This window comes from Aquarana catesbeiana, linkage group LG02 (assembly GCF_042186555.1).
Source record: "Aquarana catesbeiana isolate 2022-GZ linkage group LG02, ASM4218655v1, whole genome shotgun sequence".
In the NCBI taxonomy this organism is placed as follows: Eukaryota; Metazoa; Chordata; class Amphibia; order Anura; family Ranidae; genus Aquarana; species Aquarana catesbeiana.
In genome coordinates, this window is record NC_133325.1 from 813,771,517 (window position 1) to 813,794,560 (window position 23,044).

A 23,044-nucleotide genomic window follows, 5' to 3' on the forward strand; every position below is an offset into this window, starting at 1 on the left:
GATTGGTACCAATGGATGGTCGCTGGGCTCTGGTCAGTCTGTTCTAAGGGGTGGGCGGCCCTAGAGAACACAGTCCTATCCGTGTTTATCAATGCCATTGACTGGTACCAATGGATGGTCGCTGGGCTCTGGTCAGTCTGTTCCAAGGGGTGGGTGGCCCTAGAGAACACAGTCCTACCCGTGTTTATCAATGCCAGTGACTGGTACCAATGGATGGTCGCTGGGCTCTGGTCACCATACTGGCCATGGGTTATCGGATTACTACTGTTGCTACTCAGCTCTTTCACTGTGTTCTATCTACTGCTTTTTCTATGGAGAACAACTTTCACCCATGACTATGAAGAGCCTGAGCCCACAGAGGTCGACCCCACGCTGGAGGAGCCCACAGAGGCCGACCCTGCGCAGGACGAGCCCACAGAGGCCGACCCTGCGCAGGACGAGCCCATAGAGGCCGACCCTGCGCAGGACGAACCCACAGAGGCCTACCCTGCGCAGGACGAGCCCATAGAGGCCGACCCTGCGCAGGACGAGCCCACAGAGGCCGACCCTGCGCAGGACGAGCCCACAGAGGCCGACCCTGCGCAGGACGAGCCCACAGAGGCCGACCCTGCGCAGGACGAGCCCACAGAGGCCGACCCTGCGCAGGACGAGCCCACAGAGGCCGACCCTGCGCAGGACGAGCCCACAGAGGCCTACCCTGCGCAGGACGAGCCCACAGAGGCCGACCCTGCGCAGGACGAGCCCACGGAGGCCGACCCTGCGCAGGACGAGCCCACGGAGGCCTACCCTGCGCAGGACGAGCCCACAGAGGCCGACCCTGCGCAGGACGAGCCCACAGAGGCCGACCCTGCGCAGGACGAGCCCACAGAGGCCGACCCTGCGCAGGACGAGCCCACAGAGGCCGACCCTGCGCAGGACGAGCCCACAGAGGCCTACCCTGCTCAGGACAAGCCCACAGAGGCCGACTCCGCGCAGGACGAGCCCACAGAGGTCGACCCTGCCTAGGCCAAGTCCACAGAAGCCGACTCAACGCAGGACAAGCCCACAGAGGTCGACCCTGCCCAGGCCAAGTCCACAGAAGCCGATCTCGCACAGACTAGTAGTCCCTGTTCCAGGAAAAAGTCTCTTAGGGCTTGCATCTGTGATTTTGTTCGGCGTAAATGCCGGCCAGTGAAGAAGTGCTGGCTTAGCAATATGTTCAGGTGCCACAAAAAATTCAAACAACATCCTTAAAGGGCCAGAGGACTCCAAAGATAAATGCTTTAGTCTTCTGATGGTGAACTTCTCTTTAGTACCGCTTCAGACAACTGCAGGGATAGGGTCAAGTTTGGGTAAGAATTATGGTCAGGTTTAGGGTTGGGTAAGGGTCTGGGTCAGCATTTGAGTCAGGGTTGGGTTTGGTCAGGGTTAGGTCAGAATTGGGGTAAGTGTTAGGGTTGGGTAAGGGATAGGGTCAGGGTTGGGTACGAATTAGGGTCATGTTTAGTGTTGGGTAAGGATCTGGGTGATAATTTGGGTCAGGGTCGGGTTCAGAAATGGGGTAAGGATCGGAGTTGGGTAAGGGATAGGATCAGGGTTGGGTAAGAATTAGGGTCAGGTGTTGGGTAAGGGTCTGGGTCAGAATTTGGGTCAGGGTTGGGTTGGGTTGGGTCAGGGTTAGGTCAGAATTGGGATTAGGGTTGGGTAAGGAATAGGGTCAGGGTTGAGTAAGAATTAGGGTTGGGGTAAGGGTCAGGGTTGGGGTAAGGGTCAGGGTTGGGTAAGAATTAGGATCAGGCTTGGGGTAAGGGTCAGGGTTGGGGTAAGGGTCAGGGTTGGGGTAAGGGTCTGAGTCAGAATTTGGGTCAGATTTGGGATTAGTGTAGGGTAGGGAATAGGGTCAGGGTTGGGTAAGAATTAGGATTAGGGTTGGGGTAAGGGTCAGGGTTGGGGTCAGGTTTAGTGTTGGGGTAAGGGTCAGGGTTGGGGTAAGGGTCAGGGTTGGGGTAAGGGTCAGGTTTAGGGTTGGGGTAAGGGTCAGGGTTGGGGTAAGGGTCAGGTTCAGTGTTGGGGTCAGGTTTAGGGTTGGGGTAAGGGTCAGGGTTGGGGTAAGGGTCAGGCTTGGGGTAAGGGTCAGGGTTGGGGTAAGGGTCAGGGTTGGGGTAAGGGTCAGGGTTGGGGTAAGGGTCAGGTTTAGGGTTGGGGTAAGGATCAGGCTTGGGGTAAGGGTCAGGGTTGGGGTAAGGGTCAGGGTTGGGGTAAGGGTCAGTGTTGGGGTAAGGGTCAGGGTTGGGGTAAGGGTCAGGGTTGGGGTAAGGGTCAGGGTTGGGGTTAGGTTTAGTGTTGGGGTAAGGGTCAGGGTTGGGGTAAGGGTCAGGGTTGGGGTCAGGTTTAGTGTTGCTGTAAGGGTCAGGGTTGGGGTAAGGGTCAGGGTTGGGGTAAGGGTCAGGGTTGGGGTAAGGGTCAGGCTTGGGGTAAGGGTCAGGGTTGGGGTAAGGGTCAGGGTTGGGGTCAGGTTTAGTGTTGGGGTAAGGGTCAGGGTTGGAGTAAGGGTCAGGCTTGGGGTCAGGTTTAGTGTTGGGGTAAGGGTCAGGGTTGGGGTCAGGGTCGGGGTAAGGGTCAGAGATGGGGTCAGGTTTAGTGTTGGGGTAAGGGTCAGGGTTGGGGTAAGGGTCAGGCTTGGGGTCAGGTTTAGTGTTGGGGTAAGGGTCAGGGTTGGGGTAAGGGTCAGGGTTGGGGTAAGGGTCAGGGTTGGGGTAAGGGTCAGGTTTAGGGTTGGGGTAAGGATCAGGCTTGGGGTAAGGGTCAGGGTTGGGGTAAGGGTCAGGGTTGGGGTTAGGTTTAGTGTTGGGGTAAGGGTCAGGGTTGGGGTAAGGGTCAGGGTTGGGGTCAGGTTTAGTGTTGCTGTAAGGGTCAGGGTTGGGGTAAGGGTCAGGGTTGGGGTAAGGGTCAGGCTTGGGGTAAGGGTCAGGGTTGGGGTAAGGGTCAGGGTTGGGGTCAGGTTTAGTGTTGGGGTAAGGGTCAGGATTGGGGTAAGGGTCAGGCTTGGGGTCAGGTTTAGTGTTGGGGTAAGGGTCAGGGTTGGGGTCAGGTTTAGTGTTGGGGTAAGGGTCAGGGTTGGGGTCAGGGTCGGGGTAAGGGTCAGGGTTGGGGTCAGGTTTAGTGTTGGGGTAAGGGTCAGGGTTGGGGTAAGGGTCAGGTTTAGTGTTGGGTAAGGGTCAGGGTTGGGGTAAGGGTCAGGTTTAGTGTTGGGGTAAGGGTCAGGCTTGGGGTCAGGTTTAGTGTTGGGGTAAGGGTCAGGGTTGGGGTCAGGGTCGGGGTAAGGGTCAGGGTTGGGGTCAGGTTTAGTGTTGGGGTAAGGGTCAGGGTTGGGGTAAGGGTCAGGTTTAGTGTTGGGTAAGGGTCAGGGTTGGGGTAAGGGTCTGGGTCAGAATTTGGGTCAGGGTTGGGTTGGGTTGGGTCAGGGTTAGGTCAGAATTGGGATTAGGGTTGGGTAAGGAATAGGGTCAGGGTTGAGTAAGAATTAGGGTTGGGGTAAGGGTCAGGGTTGGGGTAAGGGTCAGGGTTGGGTAAGAATTAGGATCAGGCTTGGGGTAAGGGTCAGGGTTGGGGTAAGGGTCAGGGTTGGGGTAAGGGTCTGAGTCAGAATTTGGGTCAGATTTGGGATTAGTGTAGGGTAGGGAATAGGGTCAGGGTTGGGTAAGAATTAGGATTAGGGTTGGGGTAAGGGTCAGGGTTGGGGTCAGGTTTAGTGTTGGGGTAAGGGTCAGGGTTGGGGTAAGGGTCAGGGTTGGGGTAAGGGTCAGGGTTGGGGTAAGGGTCAGGTTTAGGGTTGGGGTAAGGGTCAGGGTTGGGGTAAGGGTCAGGTTTAGTGTTGGGGTCAGGTTTAGGGTTGGGGTAAGGGTCAGGGTTGGGGTAAGGGTCAGGCTTGGGGTAAGGGTCAGGGTTGGGGTAAGGGTCAGGGTTGGGGTAAGGGTCAGGGTTGGGGTAAGGGTCAGGGTTGGGGTAAGGGTCAGGTTTAGGGTTGGGGTAAGGATCAGGCTTGGGGTAAGGGTCAGGGTTGGGGTAAGGGTCAGGGTTGGGGTAAGGGTCAGTGTTGGGGTAAGGGTCAGGGTTGGGGTAAGGGTCAGGGTTGGGGTAAGGGTCAGGGTTGGGGTAAGGGTCAGGGTTGGGGTTAGGTTTAGTGTTGGGGTAAGGGTCAGGGTTGGGGTAAGGGTCAGGGTTGGGGTCAGGTTTAGTGTTGCTGTAAGGGTCAGGGTTGGGGTAAGGGTCAGGGTTGGGGTAAGGGTCAGGGTTGGGGTAAGGGTCAGTGTTGGGGTAAGGGTCAGGGTTGGGGTAAGGGTCAGGGTTGGGGTCAGGTTTAGTGTTGGGGTAAGGGTCAGGGTTGGAGTAAGGGTCAGGCTTGGGGTCAGGTTTAGTGTTGGGGTAAGGGTCAGGGTTGGGGTCAGGGTCGGGGTCAGAGTTGGGGTCAGGTTTAGTGTTGGGGTAAGGGTCAGGGTTGGGGTAAGGGTCAGAGTTGGGGTCAGGTTTAGTGTTGGGGTAAGGGTCAGGGTTGGGGTAAGGGTCAGGGTTGGGGTAAGGGTCAGGGTTGGGGTAAGGGTCAGGTTTAGGGTTGGGGTAAGGGTCAGGGTTGGGGTAAGGGTCAGGTTTAGTGTTGGGGTCAGGTTTAGGGTTGGGGTAAGGGTCAGGGTTGGGGTAAGGGTCAGGGTTGGGGTAAGGGTCAGGGTTGGGGTAAGGGTCAGGTTTAGGGTTGGGGTAAGGGTCAGGGTTGGGGTAAGGGTCAGGTTTAGTGTTGGGGTCAGGTTTAGGGTTGGGGTAAGGGTCAGGGTTGGGGTAAGGGTCAGGCTTGGGGTAAGGGTCAGGGTTGGGGTAAGGGTCAGGGTTGGGGTAAGGGTCAGGGTTGGGGTAAGGGTCAGGGTTGGGGTAAGGGTCAGGTTTAGGGTTGGGGTAAGGATCAGGCTTGGGGTAAGGGTCAGGGTTGGGGTAAGGGTCAGGGTTGGGGTAAGGGTCAGTGTTGGGGTAAGGGTCAGGGTTGGGGTAAGGGTCAGGGTTGGGGTAAGGGTCAGGGTTGGGGTTAGGTTTAGTGTTGGGGTAAGGGTCAGGGTTGGGGTAAGGGTCAGGGTTGGGGTCAGGTTTAGTGTTGCTGTAAGGGTCAGGGTTGGGGTAAGGGTCAGGGTTGGGGTAAGGGTCAGGGTTGGGGTAAGGGTCAGTGTTGGGGTAAGGGTCAGGGTTGGGGTAAGGGTCAGGGTTGGGGTCAGGTTTAGTGTTGGGGTAAGGGTCAGGGTTGGAGTAAGGGTCAGGCTTGGGGTCAGGTTTAGTGTTGGGGTAAGGGTCAGGGTTGGGGTCAGGGTCGGGGTAAGGGTCAGAGTTGGGGTCAGGTTTAGTGTTGGGGTAAGGGTCAGGGTTGGGGTAAGGGTCAGAGTTGGGGTCAGGTTTAGTGTTGGGGTAAGGGTCAGGGTTGGGGTAAGGGTCAGGGTTGGGGTAAGGGTCAGGGTTGGGGTAAGGGTCAGGTTTAGGGTTGGGGTAAGGGTCAGGGTTGGGGTAAGGGTCAGGTTTAGTGTTGGGGTCAGGTTTAGGGTTGGGGTAAGGGTCAGGGTTGGGGTAAGGGTCAGGGTTGGGGTAAGGGTCAGGGTTGGGGTAAGGGTCAGGTTTAGGGTTGGGGTAAGGGTCAGGGTTGGGGTAAGGGTCAGGTTTAGTGTTGGGGTCAGGTTTAGGGTTGGGGTAAGGGTCAGGGTTGGGGTAAGGGTCAGGCTTGGGGTAAGGGTCAGGGTTGGGGTAAGGGTCAGGTTTAGGGTTGGGGTAAGGATCAGGCTTGGGGTAAGGGTCAGGGTTGGGGTAAGGGTCAGGGTTGGGGTAAGGGTCAGTGTTGGGGTAAGGGTCAGGGTTGGGGTAAGGGTCAGGGTTGGGGTAAGGGTCAGGGTTGGGGTAAGGGTCAGGGTTGGGGTTAGGTTTAGTGTTGGGGTAAGGGTCAGGGTTGGGGTAAGGGTCAGGGTTGGGGTCAGGTTTAGTGTTGCTGTAAGGGTCAGGGTTGGGGTAAGGGTCAGGGTTGGGGTAAGGGTCAGGGTTGGGGTAAGGGTCAGTGTTGGGGTAAGGGTCAGGGTTGGGGTAAGGGTCAGGGTTGGGGTCAGGTTTAGTGTTGGGGTAAGGGTCAGGGTTGGAGTAAGGGTCAGGCTTGGGGTCAGGTTTAGTGTTGGGGTAAGGGTCAGGGTTGGGGTCAGGGTCGGGGTAAGGGTCAGAGTTGGGGTCAGGTTTAGTGTTGGGGTAAGGGTCAGGGTTGGGGTAAGGGTCAGAGTTGGGGTCAGGTTTAGTGTTGGGGTAAGGGTCAGGGTTGGGGTAAGGGTCAGGCTTGGGGTCAGGTTTAGTGTTGGGGTAAGGGTCAGGGTTGGGGTCAGGGTTGGGGTAAGGGTCAGGGTTGGGGTCAGGTTTAGTGTTGGGGTAAGGGTCAGGGTCGGGGTTGGGGTCAGGGTTGGGGTAAGGGTTGGGGTAAGGGTCAGGGTTGGGGTAAGGGTCAGGGTTGGGGTAAGGGTCAGGGTCGGGGTTGGGGTCAGGGTTGGGGTAAGGGTTGGGGTAAGGGTCAGGGTTGGGGTAAGGGTTGGGGTAAGGGTCAGGGTTGGGGTAAGGGTCATGGTTGGGGTAAGGGTCAGGGTTGGGGTAAGGGTTGGGGTAAGGGTCAGGGTTGGGGTAAGGGTCAGGGTTGGGGTAAGGGTCAGGGTTGGGGTCAGGGTTGGGGTCAGGGTTGGGGTAAGGGTCAGGGTTGGGGTAAGGGTCAGGGTTGGGGTAAGGGTCAGGGTTGGGGTAAGGGTTGGGGTAAGGGTCAGGGTTGGGGTAAGGGTCAGGGTTGGGGTAAGGGTCAGGGTTGGGGTAAGGGTCAGGGTTGGGGTAAGGGTCAGGGTTGGGGTCAGGGTTGGGGTAAGGGTCAGGGTTGGGGTAAGGGTCAGGGTTGGGGTAAGGGTCAGGGTCGGGTTCAGAAATGGGGTAAGGGTCGGAGTTGGGTAAGGGATAGGATCAGGGTTGGGTAAGAATTAGGGTCAGGTGTTGGGTAAGGGTCTGGGTCAGAATTTGGGTCAGGGTTGGGTTGGGTTGGGTCAGGGTTAGGTCAGAATTGGGATTAGGGTTGGGTAAGGAATAGGGTCAGGGTTGAGTAAGAATTAGGGTTGGGGTAAGGGTCAGGGTTGGGGTAAGGGTCAGGGTTGGGTAAGAATTAGGATCAGGCTTGGGGTAAGGGTCAGGGTTGGGGTAAGGGTCAGGGTTGGGGTAAGGGTCTGAGTCAGAATTTGGGTCAGATTTGGGATTAGTGTAGGGTAGGGAATAGGGTCAGGGTTGGGTAAGAATTAGGATTAGGGTTGGGGTAAGGGTCAGGGTTGGGGTCAGGTTTAGTGTTGGGGTAAGGGTCAGGGTTGGGGTAAGGGTCAGGGTTGGGGTAAGGGTCAGGTTTAGGGTTGGGGTAAGGGTCAGGGTTGGGGTCAGGTTTAGGGTTGGGGTAAGGGTCAGGGTTGGGGTAAGGGTCAGGCTTGGGGTAAGGGTCAGGGTTGGGGTAAGGGTCAGGGTTGGGGTAAGGGTCAGGTTTAGGGTTGGGGTAAGGATCAGGCTTGGGGTAAGGGTCAGGGTTGGGGTAAGGGTCAGGGTTGGGGTAAGGGTCAGTGTTGGGGTAAGGGTCAGGGTTGGGGTAAGGGTCAGGGTTGGGGTTAGGTTTAATGTTGGGGTAAGGGTCAGGGTTGGGGTCAGGTTTAGTGTTGCTGTAAGGGTCAGGGTTGGGGTAAGGGTCAGGGTTGGGGTAAGGGTCAGGCTTGGGGTAAGGGTCAGGGTTGGGGTAAGGGTCAGGGTTGGGGTCAGGTTTAGTGTTGGGGTAAGGGTCGGGGTTGGGGTAAGGGTCAGGCTTGGGGTCAGGTTTAGTGTTGGGGTAAGGGTCAGGGTTGGGGTCAGGGTCGGGGTAAGGGTCAGGGTTGGGGTCAGGTTTAGTGTTGGGGTAAGGGTCAGGGTTGGGGTAAGGGTCAGGTTTAGTGTTGGGGTAAGGGTCAGGGTTGGGGTAAGGGTCAGGGTTGGGGTAAGGGTCAGGGTTGGGGTCAGGGTTGGGGTAAGGGTCAGGGTTGGGGTCAGGTTTAGTGTTGGGGTAAGGATCAGGCTTGGGGTAAGGGTTAGGGTTGGGGTAAGGGTCAGGGTTGGGGTAAGGGTCAGGGTTGGGGTAAGGGTCAGGGTTGGGGTAAGGGTCAGGGTTGGGGTAAGGGTCAGGGTTGGGGTAAGGATCAGGGTTGGGGTAAGGGTCAGGGTTGGGGTAAGGGTCAGGGTTGGGGTCAGGTTTAGTGTTGGGGTAAGGGTCAGGGTTGGGGTAAGGGTCAGGGTTGGGGTAAGGGTCAGGGTTGGGGTAAGGATCAGGGTTGGGGTAAGGGTCAGGGTTGGGGTAAGGGTCAGGGTTGGGGTAAGGGTCAGGGTTGGGGTAAGGGTCAGGGTTGGGGTCAGGGTTGGGGTCAGGGTTGGGGTAAGGGTCAGGGTTGGGGTCTGGTTTAGTGTTGGGGTAAGGGTCAGGGTTGGGGTAAGGGTCAGGTTTAGGGTTGGGGTAAGGATCAGGCTTGGGGTAAGGGTCAGGGTTGGGGTAAGGGTCAGGTTTAGTGTTGGGGTCAGGGTTGGGGTAAGGGTCAGGGTTGGGGTCAGGTTTAGTGTTGGGGTAAGGGTCAGGGTCGGGGTTGGGGTCAGGGTTGGGGTAAGGGTCAGGGTTGGGGTAAGGGTCAGTGTTGGGGTAAGGGTCAGTGTTGGGGTAAGGGTCAGTGTTGGGGTAAGGGTCAGGGTTGGGGTAAGGGTCAGGGTTGGGGTAAGGGTCAGGGTTGGGGTAAGGGTCAGGGTTGGGGTCAGGGTTGGGGTAAGGGTCAGGGTTGGGGTAAGGGTCAGGGTTGGGGTAAGGGTCAGGGTTGGGGTCAGGGTTGGGGTCAGGGTTGGGGTAAGGGTCAGGGTTGGGGTAAGGGTCAGGGTTGGGGTAAGGGTCAGGGTTGGGGTAAGGGTCAGGGTTGGGGTCAGGGTTGGGGTAAGGGTCAGGGTTGGGGTAAGGGTCAGGGTTGGGGTAAGGGTCAGGGTTGGGGTAAGGGTCAGGGTTGGGGTAAGGGTCAGGGTTGGGGTCAGGGTTGGGGTAAGGGTCATGGTTGGGGTAAGGGTCAGGGTTGGGGTCAGGGTTGGGGTAAGGGTCAGGGTTGGGGTCAGGGTTGGGGTAAGGGTCATGGTTGGGGTAAGGGTCAGGGTTGGGGTCTGGTATATATATATATATATATAGAATTGGGATAATCCTGGTAATAATACACACTATTACATATATTCTATATATATATATGGAAGTGAATGACATGCTGTGTGGTGAAGACTTTGTTATATATACAGTAGAATTATAAAGTAATAAAGTCAGGTGACACACTTGGATAGGCCCAGACTCCTCCTCCTCCTCCTCCTCCTCCTCCTCCCGGAGTAATGATTATGAGGAAGATTCTATGACAAGGGATCATGGCGGAGGGATATGGTGTGAGTACCGCCTCATGACTTCTTCTTCTCAGGGGGAGACAGGAAGGAATCACTCCGCGGTGACATGCCGGGACTTGATCTACCACGAGGATACAAGAAATAGTCCCTCCGCTGCCGCCACCTAATCAACAAAACAAATGTACAATGTAAGAGGGGGGAGGGGATCTTAAGGGACACGGCTGGAGGAGTTTTCTTTTGACATAAAATGATCTGTTCAGATTGGTCGGTCGGGTCAGTTGTACCGGCCAATCAGCGGCCCTGGATATATAGGAGGAATACAAGAGGATGATGAAGACTGCAGCCACGCCCTGCCTCAGAGGAGCCGCTCAATGTTTACGCCTCCTTTTTTTCCCGCCTTTCGCTGACGTCATCCCTTCCCGCTCTGTGAGTGTGTGGTGAGTCTGAGGAGAAGAGAAGACGTGTTGTCACAGCTCTCCTTCCCCCCACTTATCACAGAGAGAGATCCGAGGAGGAGAGGAGGAGGAGGAGGAGGAGGAGGAGGAGAGAAGAGAAGACGTGTTGTCACAGCTCTCCTTCCCCCGACTTATCACAGAGAGAGATCCGAGGAGGAGGAGCGAGAGGAGGAGGAGGAGGATGAGAGAAGAGCGAGAGGAGGAGTGAGAGGAGGAGGAGAGAAGAGAAGACGTGTTGTCACAGCTCTCCTTCCCCCGACTTATCACAGAGAGAGATCCGAGGAGGAGGAGGAGCGAGAGGAGGAGGAGGAGAGAAGAGAAGACGTGTTGTCACAGCTCTCCTTCCCCCGACTTATCACAGAGAGAGATCCGAGGAGGAGGAGGAGGAGGAGGAGGAGAAGAGAAGACGTGTTGTCACAGCTCTCCTTCCCCCCACTTATCACAGAGAGAGATCCGAGGAGGAGGAGGAGGAGGAGGAGGAGGAAGAGAAGACGTGTTGTCACAGCTCTCCTTCCCCCCACTTATCACAGAGAGAGATCCGAGGAGGAGGAGGAGGAGGAGGAGGAGGAAGAGAAGACGTGTTGTCACAGCTCTCCTTCCCCCGACTTATCACAGAGAGAGATCCGAGGAGGAGGAGGAGGAGGAGGAGGAGGAGGAAGAGGAGGAGGAGGAGAAGAAGAGGAGGAGAGAAGAGAAGACGTGTTGTCACAGCTCTCCTTCCCCCCACTTATCACAGAGAGAGATCCGAGGAGGAGGAGGAGGAGGAGGAAGAAGAGGAGGAGGAGGAGGAGGAGGAGAAGAGAAGACGTGTTGTCACAGCTCTCCTTCCCCCGACTTATCACAGAGAGAGATCCAAGGAGGAGGAGAGGAGGAGGAGGAGGAGGAGGAGGAAGAGCGAGAGGAGGAGGAAGAGGAGAAGAGGAAGAAGAAGAGGAAGAAGAAGAAGAAGAAGAGGAAGAAGAAGAGGAGGAGGAGGAAGAGGAGGAGAAGAAGGTCATCATCACACAGGTAACACATTCACATCAACATCACACAAGAGAAGACCTACATATTACACACACACTATATATTATATACACACACTCTATATATTATATACACACACTCTATATATTATATACACACACTCTATATATTATATACACACACTCTATATATTATATATACACACACTCTATATATTATATACACACTCTATATATTATATACACACACTCTATATATTATATACACACTATATATTATATACACACACTCTATATATTATATATACACACTCTATATATTATATACACACACTCTATATATTATATATACACACACTCTATATATTATATATACACACTCTATATATTATATACACACACTCTATATATTATATACACACTCTATATATTATATATACACACTATATATTATATATACACACACTCTATATATTATATATACACACTCTATATATTATATACACACACTCTATATATTATATATACACACACTCTATATATTATATATACACACTCTATATATTATATACACACACTCTATATATTATATACACACACTCTATATATAATACACACACTCTATAATATTATATATACACACACTCTATATATTATATACACACTCTATATATTATATACACACTCTATATATATATATACACACTCTATATATTAATACACACACTCTATATATTATATACACACACTCTATATATTATATACACACACTCTATATATTATATATACACACACTCTATATATTATATACACACACTCTATATATTATATATACACACACTCTATATTATATATACACACTCTATATATTATATACACACACTCTATATATTATATACACACACTCTATATATTATATACACACACTCTATATATTATATATACACACACTCTATATATTATACACACTCTATATATTATATACACACTCTATATATTATATATACACACTCTATATATTATATACACACACTCTATATATTATATACACACACTCTATATATTATATACACACACACTATATATTATATACACACACTCTATATATTATATACACACACTCTATATATTATATACACACACTCTATATATTATATACACACACTCTATATATTATATATACACACACTCTATATATTATATACACACTCTATATATTATATACACACACTCTATATATTATATACACACTATATATTATATATACACACACTCTATATATTATATATACACACTCTATATATTATATACACACACTCTATATATTATATAAACACACACTCTATATATTATATATACACACTCTATATATTATATACACACACTCTATATATTATATATACACACTCTATATATATATATACACACTATATATTATATATACACACACTCTATATATTATATATACACACTCTATATATTATACACACACTCTATATATTATATATACACACACTCTATATATTATATACACACTCTATATATTATACACACACTCTATATATTATATACACACACTCTATATATTATATACACACACTCTATATATTATATATACACACACTCTATATATTATATACACACTCTATATATTATATACACACTCTATATATATATATACACACTCTATATATTATATACACACACTCTATATATTATATACACACACTCTATATATTATATACACACACTCTATATATTATATATACACACACTCTATATATTATATACACACACTCTATATATTATATATACACACACTCTATATATTATATACACACACTCTATATATTATATACACACACTCTATATATATTATATACACACACTCTATATATTATATACACACACTCTATATTATATACACACTCTATATATTATATACACACACTCTATATATTATATACACACACTCTATATATTATATACACACACTCTATATATTATATACACACTCTATATATTATACACACACTCTATATATTATATATACACACACTATATATTATATACACACACTCTATATATTATATACACACTCTATATATTATATACACACACTCTATATATTATATACACACACTCTATATATATATTATATATACACACACTCTATATATTATATACACACACTCTATATATTATATACACACACTCTATATAATTATATATACACACTCTATATATTATATACACACACTCTATATATTATATACACACACTCTATATATTATATATACACACACTCTATATATTATATACACACACTCTATATATTATACACACACTCTATATATTATACACACACTCTATATATTATATACACACACTCTATATATTATATATACACACTCTATATATTATATACACACACTCTATATATTATATACACACACTCTATATATTATACACACACTCTATATATTATACACACACTCTATATATTATATACACACACTCTATATATTATATATACAACACACTCTATATTATATATACACACTCTATATATTATATATACACACTCTATATATTATATACACACACTCTATATATTATATACACACACTCTATATATTATATACACACACTCTATATATTATATACACACACTCTATATATTATATACACACTCTATATATTATATACACACACTCTATATATTATATATACACACTCTATATATTATATACACACACTCTATATATTATATACACACACTCTATATATTATATACACACACTCTATATATTATATACACACACTCTATATATTATATACACACACTCTATATAATTATATACACACACTCTATATATTATATACACACACTCTATATATATATATATACACACACTCTATATATTATATACACACACTCTATATATTATATACACACACTCTATATATTATATACACACACTATATATTATATACACACACTCTATATATTATATATACACACTCTATATATTATATACACACACTCTATATATTATATATACACACACTATATATTATATACACACTCTATATATTATATACACACACACTATATATTATATACACACACTCTATATATTATATATACACACTCTATATATTATATACACACACTCTATATATTATATACACACACTCTATATATATTATATACACACACTCTATATATTATATACACACACTCTATATATATTATATACACACACTCTATATATTATATACACACACTCTATATATTATATATACACACACTATATATTATATACACACACTCTATATATTATATACACACACTCTATATATTATATACACACACTCTATATATTATATACACACACTCTATATATTATATACACACACTCTATATATATTATATATACACACACTCTATATATTATATACACACACTCTATATATTATATATACACACACTCTATATATTATATACACACACTCTATATATTATACACACACTCTATATATTATATACACACACTCTATATATTATATATACACACTCTATATATTATATACACACACTCTATATATTATATACACACACTCTATATATTATATACACACTCTATATATTATATATACACACATTATATATTATATACACACTCTATATATATATACACACTCTATATATTATATACACACACTCTATATATTATATACACACACTCTATATATTATATATACACACATTATATATTATATATACACACTCTATATATTATATATACACACTCTATATATTATATACACACACTCTATATATTATATACACACACTCTATATATTATATACACACACTCTATATATTATATATACACACTCTATATATTATATACACACACTCTATATATTATATACACACACTCTATATATTATATACACACACTCTATATATTATATACACACTCTATATATTATATACACCACTCTATATATTATATAACACACACTATATATTATATACACACTCTATATATTATATACACACACTCTATATATTATATACACACACTCTATATATTATATACACACACTATATATTATATACACACACTCTATATATTATATATACACACTCTATATATTATATACACACACTCTATATATTATATACACACACTCTATATATTATATATACACACACTCTATATATTATATACACACACTCTATATATTATATACACACACTCTATATATTATATACACACACTCTATATATTAATATACACACTCTATATATTATATATACACACTCTATATATTATATACACACACTCTATATATTATATACACACACTCTATATATTATATACACACACTCTATATATTATATACACACACTCTATATATATTATATACACACACTCTATATATTATATACACACACTCTATATATTATATACACACAATTATATATTATATACACACACTCTATATATTATTATACACACACTCTATATATTATATACACACACTCTATATATTATATACACACATATATATATATTATATACACACACTCTATATATTATATATACACACACTCTATATATTATATACACACACTCTATATATTATATACACACACTATATATATTATATACACACACTCTATATATTATATATACACACACTCTATATATATATACACACACTCTATATATTATATACACACACTTATATATTATATACACACACTCTATATATTATATACACACACTCTATATATTATATATACACACACTATATATTATATACACACACTCTATATATTATATATACACACTCTATATATTATATACACACACTCTATATATTATATACACACACTCTATATATTATATACACACACTCTATATATTATATACACACACTCTATATTATATACACACACTCTATATATTATATACACACACTCTATATATTATATACACACACTCTATATATTATAACACACACTCTATATATTATATACACACTCTCTATAATTATATACACACACTCTATATATTATATACACACACTCTATATATTATATACACACACTCTATATATTATATACACACACTCTATATTATAAACACACACTCTATATATTATATACACACTCTATATATTATATACACACACTCTATATATTATATACACACACTCTATATATTATATACACACACTCTATATATTATATACACACACTCTATATATTATATACACACACTCTATATATTATATACACACACTCTATATATTATATACACACACTCTATATATTATATACACACACTCTATATATTATATACACACACTCTATATATTATATACACACACTCTATATATTATATACACACACTCTATATATATTATATACACACCCTCTATATATTATATACACACACTCTATATATTATATACACACACTCTATATATTATATACACACACTCTATATATTATATACACACACTCTATATATTATATACACACACTCTATATATTATATATACACACACTATAATATATACACACTCTATATATTATATACACACACTCTATATATTATATACACACACTCTATATATATATATACACACACTCTATATATTATATACACACACTCTATATATTATATATACACACTCTATATATTATATACACACACTCTATATATTATATACACACACTCTATATATTATATACACACACTCTATATATTATATACACACACTCTATATATTATATACACACACTCTATATATATATATACACACTCTATATATTATATATACACACTCTATATATTATATACACACACTCTATATATTATATACACACACTCTATATATTATATACACACACTCTATATATTATATACACACACTCTATATATTATATATACACACACTCTATATATTATATACACACACTCTATATATTATATACACACATATATATATTATATACACACACTCTATATATTATATATACACACACTCTATATATTATATACACACACTCTATATATTATATACACACACTATATATTATATACACACACTCTATATATATTATATACACACACTCTATATATTATAATACACACACTCTATATATATATACACACACTATATATATTATATACACACACTCTATATATTATATACACACACTCTATATATTATATATACACACACTCTATATATTATATACACACACTATATATTATATACACACACTCTATATATTATATACACACACTCTATATATTATATACACACACTTATATATTATATACACACACTCTATATATTATATATACACACACTCTATATATTATATACACACACTCTATATATATATACACACACTCTATATATTATATACACACACTCTATATATTATATACACACACTCTATATATATATACACACACTCTATATATTATATACACACACTCTATATATTATATACACACACTCTATATATTATATACACACACTCTATATATTATATACACACACTCTATATATTATATACACACACTCTATATATTATATACACACACTCTATATATTATATACACACACTCTATATATAATACACACACTCTATATATTATATACACACACTATATATTATATACACACACTCTATATATTATATACACACACTATATATATATATACACACACTATATATTATATACACACACTCTATATATTATATACACACACTCTATATATTATATACACACACTCTATATATTATATACACACACTCTATATATTATATACACACACTCTATATATTATATACACACACTCTATATATTATATACACACACTATATATATATATACACACTCTATATATATATACACACACTCTATATATTATATACACACTCTATATATTTATATACACACTCTATATATTATATACACACTCTATATATTATATACACACACTCTATATATTATACACACACACTATATATTTATATACACACTCTATATATTATATACACACACTCTATATATTATATACACACTCTATATATTATATACACACTCAATACACATATTATATACACACACTCTATATATTATATACACACACTATATATTATATACACACACTTATATATTATATACACACACTCTATATATTATATACACACACTCTATATATTATATACACACACTCTATATATTATATACACACACTTATATATTATATACACACACACTATATATTATATACACACACTCTATATATTATATACACACACTCTATATATTATATACACACACTCTATATATTATATACACACACTCTATATATTATATACACACACTCTATATATTATATACACACACTCTATATATTATATACACACACTCTATATATTATATACACACACTCTATATATTATATACACACACTCTATATATTATATACACACTCATACTCATATTATATACACACACTCTATATATTATATACACACACTCTATATATTATATACACACATTATATATTATATACACACACTCTATATATTATATACACACACTCTATATATTATATATACACACATTATATATTATATACACACACTCTATATATTATATACACACACTCTATATATTATATACACACACTCTATAATTATATATACACACATCTATATATTATATACACACACTCTATATATTATATACACACACTCTATATATTATATACACACGTCATACACATATTATATACACACACTCTATATATTATATACCACACTCTATATATTATATACACACATCTATATTATATACACACACTCTATATATTATATACACACACTCTATATATATATACACACACTCTATATATTATATACACACATTATATATTATATACACACACTCTATATATTATATACACACACTCTATATATTATATATACACACATTATATATTATATACACACACTCTATATATTATATACACACACTCTATATATTATATACACACTCTATATATTATATACACACACTCTATATATATATACACACATTATATATTATATACACACACTCTATATATTATATACACACACTCTATATATTATATACACACACACACTATATATTATATACACACACACTCTATATATTATATACACACACTCTATATATTATATACACACTCTATATATTATATACACACATCTATATATTATATACACACACTCTATATTATATACACACTCTATATATATATACACACACTCTATATATATTATATACACACTCTATATATTATATACACACACTCTATATATTATATACACACACTCTATATATTATATACACACATCTTATATATTATATACACACTCTATATATTATATATACACACTCTATATATTATATACACACACTCTATATATTTAATATACACACTCTATATATATATACACACTCTATATATTATATACACACACTCTATATATTATATATACACACTCTATATATTATATACACACACTCTATATATTATATATACACACTCTATATATTATATACACACACTCTATATATTATATATACACACTCTATATATTATATACACACACTCTATATATTATATACACACACTCTATATATTATATACACACTCATATACACATATTATATACACACACTCTATATATTATATATACACACTCTATATATTATATACACACACTCTATATATTATATACACACTCTATATATTATATACACACACTCTATATATTATATACACACACTCTATATATTATATATACACACACTATATATTATATATACACACACTCTATATATTATATACACACACTCTATATATTATATACACACACTCTATATATTATATACACACACACTCTATATATTATATACACACACTCTATATATTATATACACACACTCTATATATTATATACACACACTCTATATATTATATACACACTCTATATATTATATACACACACTCTATATATTATATACACACTCTATATATTATATACACACTCTATATATTATATACACACACTCTATATATTATATACACACACTCTATATATTATATACACACACTCTATATATTATATACACACACACTATATATTATATACACACACTCTATATATTATATACACACACTCTATATATTATATACACACACTCTATATATTATATACACACACTCTATATATTATATACACACGTCATATACACATATATATACACACACTCTATATATTATATACACACACTCTATATATTATATACACACACTCTATATATTATATACACACACTCTATATATTATATACACACACTCTATATATTATATACACACACTCTATATATTATATACACACTCTATATATATATACACACACTCTATATATTATATACACACTCATATAACATTATATACACACACTCTATATATTATATACACACACTCTATATATTATATACACACACTCTATATATTATATACACACACTCTATATATTATATACACACACTCTATATATTATATACACACACTCTATATATTATATACACACACCTATATATTATATACACACACTCTATATATTATATACACACTCTATATATTATATACACACACTCTATATATATATACACACACTCTATATATTATATACACACTCTATATATTATATACACACTCTATATATATATACACACCTCTATATATTATATACACACTCTATATATTATATACACACACTCTATATATTATATACACACTCTATATATTATATACACACTCTATATCATATATATACACACACTCTATATATTATATACACACTCTATAATTATATACACACACTATATATTATATACACACTCTATATATTATATACACACACTCTATATATTATATACACACACTCTATATATTATATATACACACATTATATATTATATACACACACACTATATATTTATATACACACACTCTATATATTATATACACACACTCTATATATTATATACACACACTCTATATATTATATACACACACTCTATATATTATATATACACACATTATATATTATATACACACACTCTATATATTATATACACACACTCTATATATTATATACACACGTCATATACACATATTATATACACACTCTATATATTATATACACACACTTATATATTATATACACACACTCTATATATTATATACACACACTCTATATATTATATACACACACTCTATATATTATATATACACACATTATATATTATATACACACACTCTATATATTATATACACACACTCTATATATTATATACACACACACTATATATTATATACACACATTATATATTATATACACACACTCTATATATTATATACACACACTCTATATATTATATACACACACACACTATATATATACACACACTCTATATATTATATATACACACTCTATATTATATACACACATTATATATTATATACACACACTCTATATATTATATACACACTCTATATATTATATACACACACTCTATATATTATATACACACACTCTATATATTATATACACACACTCTATATATTATATACACACACTCTATATATTATATACACACACTCTATATATTATACACACACTCTATATATTATATACACACACTCTATATATTATATACACACTCTATATATTATATACACACACTCTATATATTATATACACACACTCTATATATTATATACACACACTCTATATATTATATACACACACTCTATATATTATATACACACACTCTATATATTATATACACACACTCTATATATTATATATACACACTCTATATATTATATACACACACTCTATATATTATATACACACTCTATATATTATATATACACACTCTATATATTATATACACACACTCTATATATTATATACACACACTCTATATATTATATACACACTCATATACACATATTATATACACACACTCTATATATTATATACACACACTCTATATATTATATACACACACTCTATATATTATATATACACACTCTATATATTATATACACACACTCTATATATTATATACACACACTCTATATATTATATACACACACTCTATATTATATACACACACTCTATATATTATATACACACACTCTATATATTATATATACACACACTCTATATATTATATATACACACACTATATATTATATATACACACACTCTATATATTATATACACACACACTATATATTATATACACACACACTATATATTATATACACACACACACTATATATTATATACACACACACTCTATATATTATATACACACACTCTATATATTATATACACACACTCTATATATTATATACACACACTCTATATATTATATACACACACTCTATATATTATATACACACACTCTATATATTATATACACACACTATATATTATATACACACTCTATATATTATATACACACACTCTATATATTATATACACACTCTATATATTATATACACACACTCTATATATTATATACACACTCTATATATTATATATACACACTCTATATATTATATACACACACTCTATATATTATATACACACACTCTATATATTATATACACCCACTCTATATATTATATACACACACTATATATTATATACACACACTCTATATATTATATACACACACTCTATATATTATATACACACACTCTATATATTATATACACACACACTATATATTATACACACACTCTATATATTATATACACACACTCTATATATTATATACACACACTCTATATATTATATACACACGTCATATACACATATTATATACACACACTCTATATATTATATACACACACTCTATATATTATATACACACACTCTATATATTATTATATACACAAACTCTATATATTATATATACACACTCTATATATATATATATACACACACTCTATATATTATATACACACGTCATATACACATATTATATACACACA

General features: G+C 38.4%; 1 protein-coding gene across 1 annotated transcript in view; it reads left to right on the top strand.

Moving 5' to 3' along the window:
* Positions 1 to 10,810: 10,810 nt before the first annotated feature.
* Positions 10,811 to 23,044, top strand: part of LOC141129552 (myoferlin-like) — a 644,669-nt gene continuing 632,435 nt past the window's right edge. The window contains exon 1 of the mRNA XM_073617651.1: positions 10,811 to 10,901. The gene's annotated coding sequence lies outside the window, so the exon portion shown is untranslated. The remainder of the gene's footprint in view (positions 10,902 to 23,044) is intronic.